Source organism: Teleopsis dalmanni, chromosome 1, assembly GCF_002237135.1.
Source record: "Teleopsis dalmanni isolate 2A chromosome 1, ASM223713v2, whole genome shotgun sequence".
NCBI lineage: Eukaryota > Metazoa > Arthropoda > Insecta > Diptera > Diopsidae > Teleopsis > Teleopsis dalmanni.
The window spans coordinates 73,467,595-73,474,271 of record NC_051846.1 but is presented as its reverse complement, the minus strand read 5'-3'; positions in this window follow the sequence as shown (position 1 = coordinate 73,474,271).

Sequence of the window (6,677 nt, the reverse complement as noted above, 5' to 3'; positions counted from 1 at the left end):
AAAGTTATATAATAATATTGTTTGTTTTCGTCTTTATTAATAAGAATAACTATAGTTGACAATACAATTTACCATTCTGGAATTTGCTGGTAACCATTCCAGATGATTAGAAAATGAATATAATAATTTTAATATTCAAACTGATGATTTTAGCCCAAAAACACATGATGGCTTTTGTCAATTACCCTAAAGTTTTTGTGGAATAGTAATTAACTCTAAATAACAAACAGAAAGGATTTCGAAAAATAGAAGAATATATATTAGAATACATAATTGTCTAATAATTATTTTAATAAAATTTCTGGAATATATATGCTTAGTTAGATATTAAATTGAGTGCATTTTAACATAGTAGAAATAAGAACTTATACATAATGGATGCATAATAATGGAAGTAGGTTAGAATGTAAAACAAATAATGACATCAGAACTCATTTGAAGAGAAAAGCGCCGGAAATTAATAATCACGGTGAATTGATAATAATATACATAACTATTTAAGCTTGTGAAAAGGTTTCAGAGTTTTTTAACGAAAAACTATTTCGGAATTTCTAACGCCTTCTAAATCCTGTAAAATATATTCGGAATTTAGTGATATCAGCAATGGAAAGCTTGAAAATAATTTGATTAGTTTTTAGTTAAGAGTTGTATTTCGGGTAATTGCTACGAATAAAACACTATTATATTAATACTACTGGCGAATAAAAGCATATAACTTTTGAAGTCAAGATTTTTCTTGTATTTTACAAAATCCAGCGATTCGAACGTATACGCACAATAGGCGATTACATAATAATACGACAAGTGGTACGAACTTACAAGAAAAAGAAACTACTAATCAGTTTCTTTGTGAATGACTAGATCTGGCCTCTAGAAGGAATAGGTTTTTAAGGAAGTAGTTTTTTGACAGTTTGTCAGACTATTCACCGGTAGGAACGAAAGATTTATCAAGATGTGAAGACGGAATGGATTTAGTTTTTGTTTTTTTATACATTAAAGTTTCTTGTGTAATATTAAAATGGCGAAAAATCGCTAATTATAGTCAGCGAAAAGTTGCCTGTTGACCTGCCAATGCAATCAACCAACCAACCTATATCATACAAAATAGAATAGAATACCTATAAATGATGGAGCAGAGCACTGAACTTGTGGAACAACCGATTATTAACCGACCCTATTATTATTATTAAAGTTAAAAAACAAACACTGTGACCTAAATAGATCTATTGTAATCCTAATTGAAAAAGATATATGCAGTTTTTTAAAGTATTGCCAAGCTTATCAATTATAAAAATTATTAAAATAACAATCAGAAAGAAGTTAGAAAATGTACTATATTTATAGGTCACTTTTTGACATATTTGCCGTCGGTGTGTGAAAAATTGTTTTTCGTTAGGAATATTTTTATATTTCTTTCTAATGGGCTAGTTGTATATGCTCCACGAAATAACTATAATTTTTTCTTACATATATATTTGTAAACGATTAATTATATGTGTAGATGCACCTTCCTAACACAAAGTTGACTGGAAAAGATATGGTCTCTTAAGTTTACATATACTATAAAAATGTATAATTTATGGAAAAGGTTTATTCTTATATGACTTCGTATTTCACGGGTTTATACTAAGTTTTGGAAGTCTATTACAAAATCTGAATGTATTTCTAAACTTTACTAAAACTAAAGCGAAAAAATTAAGAAACAAGAAACTATTTGGTTGTTTTACTGAATTAAAATTTTATTAAATGACCAAATTAGTATCGGGAGATAATTACATGAAATATTAATTTAAATTTGTAATTATTTTTGTGATATAAAGAATATATTAAGCAAAAATATGTACACGTTTCATATCTTCCATAGAATACAATCTGATTTTATATAAGAACTTTTAACATTTTTTAAATTTATTTGATTAATTTGTTTGACTTTTTGGTTTGAAAATACTTTGTACTCGTTTTACATTTTGCATTGAATTTGATTTTATAAATAAATCCTTAAAATTTTCGAAATATTTTCAGATATAAAATTTTTTTAATTAATGAGCTATTTCGAATGTGAAAATAATTTTATATTTTTTATAAAATTCACTAAAATTTAGCTTAATTTATTTTAAAATATTAATAAATTTCTGTATAGAGCAACACATTTAAATCCTTTGACATATAATTATTCTTAATAATTTTATCCGATGTTTGAAAAAAAACTTACTCTCGTTGGAAAAGGACGTTGTCCTCTTAAAGCCTCATGTAAGCCAGAAGCAGCCTCCGATAAAACAACTAAAGCTTGCGATGGCAAATGACTACTTCCAAAAGCGTTACTTTCCATACTACAAAAATGTGTTCCCAAGGAACCACTTAACACGAATATTCATAAAAAATTTACTTTACGTTTTAATCAAAACTTAATTAAGTAACACATTAGCTAAATTTGATACTCAACAAATACTACTAATTAAATTATTTATTTATGAATAATTTTTTTTTGTAATAATTTCCACACTAAATCACTTGTACTCAGTCGTTGTTAGAATATAAAATCATGTATCACTAAATATTGTATAATTTAAATAATTAGAAATAATTAATATTTAAATTTTCCATTTTTGCATTCCCGTGGGCACGTTACACAATACACATTTAACTATAAACTGCATGTGCAGGAGCAGGGAACAGTGAACAGTGAGCAGCCAATAACCACACGTGACCTGTCAGATATGTCGTTTGTAATGCGAATGTGTTTAATTACTTTAGCATTTATTGAAAACTGACAACATGAAACTTTGTAGTTAATTAAATTTTTTATATATAATTTTAGCTGTAATGCGTGTATATAAAACACTTTTATGTATGTTTATGTTGTTGTTTTTTTTCTTTACTCTTTATTGTTCAACGATTTTACGTGCACTTTGTAAAAAAGTACACCCGCACGTACGCGACTTCAATTGTGTACTGAACTGGCTGCTGCTTTACTACTGCTGCTGGTACAAAACTCAATAAACCTGTTTCAAATGCTGTGCACATCATAAACTTGCGCATTGCGATGGCGACTTCATATACCGCAACAGTAACGCCTTTAATGTGGGGAACTAATTGCTAAACGTGCTCTGATTGGGTAAATGCTAACAGTACGGGTGCTGCTATATATTGCAAACAAACATCGACATTCACACACAAACAGAAAAGCCACCATCCCTTTTACACTTGCCTTGACGAGTACGTAACTAATCTGTACACACGTACGTGCTTATATTTATTGTGCCAACATTTTGTTGCTGCCATATGTTTTGCTTCATTTATTTTAAAGTTTTTTTGTTTGTTTTTATTTGTTAACTTTATTTTGGTATTGCTTCGTTTTTGTACTGTGTAGTTGTTGTAATTTGTGTGAGTTGTGTATGTGTATTGAGTGTATGTTTGCTTGTAATTTTTCCAATTTACTTCTTGTTTACAGTTTTTTCTTAACTTGTCTGTTGTGCTTTGTAAATTTTTTTTTTATTTTTTTATGCAACATGGTTTTTATACTTCCTTCGGTTTGCTACATTTAAGTGTCCGTGTCTGTCCATACAATGAACATGTTCTTGTGTTTGGTACAATTGTTGTTTTGTTATTGTTTTATTTTGCCTTTCTTATTATTGTTTCTGTTGCTGTTGTTGTTGATGTTCAGCTGCCACCTGGGTTCCGTTGCATCGCTTGGACATTTCACACTGAAAAGGCAAACAAGCAATTTCTGCATCAGTTTAAGTTTATATAAGCATTCATTGCATTGATATGGTTAGCAAAATGGGAACTGGGCGCAGTCACTTGTGCTGTTAATATTACAGTGGGCAAAAATTAATTAAAACTGACCTTAGTAACTGTTTACAGTACTAAACAAAGATTTAAAGAAATTGCTAAAAATTAAGTTCTTATTATATAAATGATCATTTTAAATACAATAGCAAATGGTTAGCAATGAATACTTAATAAGAATATATTGTTATATATTAAATATTATATATATAAAATGTATAGAAAGAAACTTAGACTTGAATTTAGTTTTTTTAGAAAAATGTTCCAACCAGGGACGAAGACGGGAGGCTGCTTTACTGTTTTCCCGTGGAGGTGGTGACTAGTGAATCGAACGACTATATTTGCACATAAACATATATTAATGCACAATGAGTGTTATGTACGATAATAATTTTTATTTAAATTACTTGAAGTTAATATGCTGAAATTCGAACCTGTTTCAGCATGTCTTTAAATAAGTCAATTTTGTTTCAATATATCTCCTAACTTATGATAGTTAAAAAAATATGTTTAGAATTAAAAAAAAAAATTATATAAACGTTGGACTTCTGTAATATGTGAATAATCTCTAAAGAGTTCTTTTGTAATACAATTTTGTGTACTGGAGCATTATAGTGGAATTTCTACAACATACATATCATTAAATAAGTCTCTGATCTGGTACATATAAGATATAACCATACAATTTTTAAAGAGTAATATAAATCAAAGTTCCATGGTACATTAGAACGAATGACATCCTCAGGGTCATCAAGATTGATCCTATCAAAAAATACATAAACGATAGAGCCTTGAAATAATTTGCGAAATCTGACAGATTTACCAACACCGCGTTATCAAGTCTCAGAATGGTTACAGGCTCCTTGGGGAGGTATAAAGATCTGAGGTCAGTTATTGTTTAGTCTGATGAAGTGATAAACAATAATCTAGTCAAGGTGTAGAGAGGGGTTTTGAAGAAACCTCGAGTTAAAAAAGAGTATAAGTGCTTAAGTGCAATAGCTCAAAACAGCTTCAACATAATAAATCAAACGATACCTGTTCAGTTTCTGTTCAATAATAATTTAAAAATTTTTGTGAAAATAGCTTTTTTGTAGGAAAATATATTTGAAGTATGGGTTTCGACAATAACTATATCCAACCAAAAGATTTAAAACGAAGTTCAATAGATGTATTAATTATTCACATACAATATCAGTACCAAATTTTTATAAAAATCTTTATTAAATAATAATGATTATGATTTTAGTTCTCCTACACAGGTTCTCTTGAAATGGAAATATTTCTTTGTCTAGCAGTTGTTATAGTGAATTTCATTAAAGAAAAATAATGACGCAAGAATAAAATATATTGTAAAACCGTTTTCAGCTTTTGTCAACATCGGTATTATCTCAAGATTCAAAGTTTTTCGATTCTTGTGTTTTTGACATCTTTTTATAATGGTTAAAAGGCTTTTGGAAAGTGTTCCATATCCATGGAATATGTAGTCTTCCATAGTCGATGTGGGCACATATAAGATATTTGTAAAAATATTTCGTATATTAAAAATTTGTAAATTTTTTTTTATATTAGAAATATATTAATACAATAAAGTCCATTTGCTTTATTGAAAAACTAAGTTTACAAAGAGGAATATGCTGTAAGAAAATTCAAATTTGTGCAAAATTTATTTAAAAGTACATATATTTTTTCGATATCGGAGAGTTTATAAGTCGTATAGATATACTTAGGACATGTGAAATTCAAGAAATTAGGTAAATAGAAATATTGGTATTATTAACATAAAATTTTTTTTTTTCATATGTTCATTTAAAATTTCATTTTGGCTGGAGTTTACCTTTTCAAATCCTCCCCTAGCTACGTTCTGTACTGACTAAAATGCAGCGATAATATCTAACTTGGAAATTCTGACATTGTTCTGAATTATATCATATATGAATAGTTTTAAACATATCTTCAACATAATCACAATATAAAATAATTTATAAAACATGTTAAAAATTGTCAATATAAATCCTGCCTTAATTTCGCTATAATAAGCTGTTAAACAGCAAAAAAGTTTTATTGATTGATTATGATGTTGCATTTACATATACATTGCGATATACAAAATATATATTAAGAATGGAATACATGGCTTAAATAAAATGGAAAGTGCTAGGATTTTTAATATTTTTACTCCAGTTTATATATAAAGTTATTATATCTAACATTGATAGTCACATTGGATATGAGTTTCCCCACAGAGTTGATTTTATATCAGGCGTGATATAAGTTATGGCTTACAGAGTTTAAATGTTTATATTTACAAATATAAAAAAAAACAACCAAGCGTTAATAAATCGTATTTTCCACAAAAAAAATTTGTCAAAAACTGATATATCTCTAGAACAATTGATCTAAATACCTTAAATCAGATAATAAGTTCGAATTTATTAATTGGTTTCGACTAAAATGTAGTCATTTCGCTATCACGTATAAATTAGCTCTGAGGTTATATAGATAAAGAATTTTAGAAATTTTAGCTGTTACTTGACCCAAGTTTTTTTCGGGTATACGAATCTTTGACACCGTGTCATCTTTTTGTAGAAGCATACGGTTGATATAACGATTCTCCAACTATTTCAAGCCGTCCGTATAATAGGACTTATCCACTCCACTTGAAATACGCCTCTGCGTTGTTGATAAGCTGCAAAAACCATGTAGTCTTGATACAAGACCACTTTTTTCTTGACCAAGCGACGTCCGTAAATGTGATTTTTTTAGAATGAACATATTTTCTTAAAAATACTGTTGAGAGGGTATACCCTCTTAATTAAAATTATAACCATTTAGTTCAACTGCAGCCTCAACCAAGTCTCAATCAAAATATTATATTAGAATTAATAATG